Here is a 1,560-nt window from a genome sequence, read left to right as displayed (position 1 = left end):
GCCAAGGGAGCACTGGTGACCGCCCTCAAGCCACTGCCCCCCTCCCCCCCGCCACTTCCTCTGTGAAACCTCTCCCTTCCCCCGCCTTGTTCTCCCTTCCTGCCTCTTGTTCACGCTTAGATCGGAGCACTTTTGACTAAGTGTTCTGCGCTCATCTCCTCCCAGCCCTGAGAGGGCAGGATGAAGAGCAAGCTGAAATATTCGCAGGAGGAAGGAGGGTTCCGCTGAGCCAGGCTGCACCGTGGTGCTTAAATCCCAGGAAAGGGACTTTCTACTCAAACCAAAAGACCACAGGGAAGTGTGATATTTTCTTGGAGCAGGGTAGTGTGCCTTAAAAACGAGCCAGGTCGTCGTGTGAGAGTCGGAAGGGAATGTGGCAAAACCAGTTAGGAAGGCACCTGCAGTGACCCTGCGCTGAGATGTTAAGTGCACGGTGGATGCAGTGACGTGGAGACGAGGCAGCACATGCAAAAGGTATTTCAAGAGAAATAACAAGTGAGATTCGCTGAGTTCCTGCGCTTTGCTGGGCTGGGCCAGCAAGGTGGTAATGGACTCGCCCCCATCTCGCCCACGTGCAAGTAAGATGTGGCCGGACTGAGCGACTCTCGGGGGTCACGGCGAGTGGCGTTGCGGAGCTTCCAGTGTAGGGCGTGGGGCCCGAAAGACCTCAGCTGCCCCATCCGGGGCACCGCTGTCCGCGCTGCGGGGTGACGACTCCTGAGCCGAGGCCTCAGCTCCTCGACTGAGCGAGGAGAGCCTCGCGGGGCCGGGCGCCCGCGTCCAGTGGCGCTTCGTCAAGCTGCCCGTCCGGGTCGGGACCTTCGAGCCCGGCACCTCCGGGCGGAAGAAGGCGCGTGGCGGCGGCAGGCGGGCCCCGGGGCGGAAGCGGCTGAGTCACCGCGGGGCCGGGACGCAGTCCGCGCAGAGGGGCTGACGCCGGCCGGCCGCCCCTGCAGGTCCGTCGGGAAGCCGCCCTGACCGGAAGGGCTGAGTCCGCGCCGGCTGCGGGCGGCCCGAGCCGCCGGTGCCCAGGCCCCACCCGCGGGTCCCGGGCCACCCCCGCGCCGCCACCCGGCCGAGGTCGGGCGCAGCTCCTGGGCGGTGCTGCCGGGGCTTGGACTCCGCGACCGAAACTTGACTTCTTGAAGCAGCGCCCAGGGCCAGCTCCCGGCCGTGTGAACGGAGACGAGCGCGTCTCAAAGACTGGGTGGGTTTCGAACTCAAAGGGACTTGCCCAGGACCAGAACTGATTCGCTGGACTCGCTTCCCAAATTTAGTAAATAACAGCGAAAACAAAACACTCGACGTCTTTTTGTAATGCAAGAGCAAAACGTCCAAATTCCAAGAGAAAATAAAGCTTGGTTTCCGAGATAAAGTTGCAGCAGGACGGGAGCACAGCAGAGGGAGCTTTCCGGAGATCCCAGGCGAATAAGATCCGAAGGCGTTTCTCCAGTTGGTTCCCTCTTCTGCCCTGCTGGGGCCAGCACGCATTTTTACATAATGCTTTATTGTTTTTGTTGAAGTTTCTTTTTTAGTCAAAAACCGATACTATAGAAATTG

The sequence above is a fragment of the Sus scrofa genome, chromosome 9 (assembly GCF_000003025.6).
Source record: "Sus scrofa isolate TJ Tabasco breed Duroc chromosome 9, Sscrofa11.1, whole genome shotgun sequence".
Classification (NCBI taxonomy): domain Eukaryota; kingdom Metazoa; phylum Chordata; class Mammalia; order Artiodactyla; family Suidae; genus Sus; species Sus scrofa.
Note: the sequence above shows the minus strand (reverse complement) of the source record.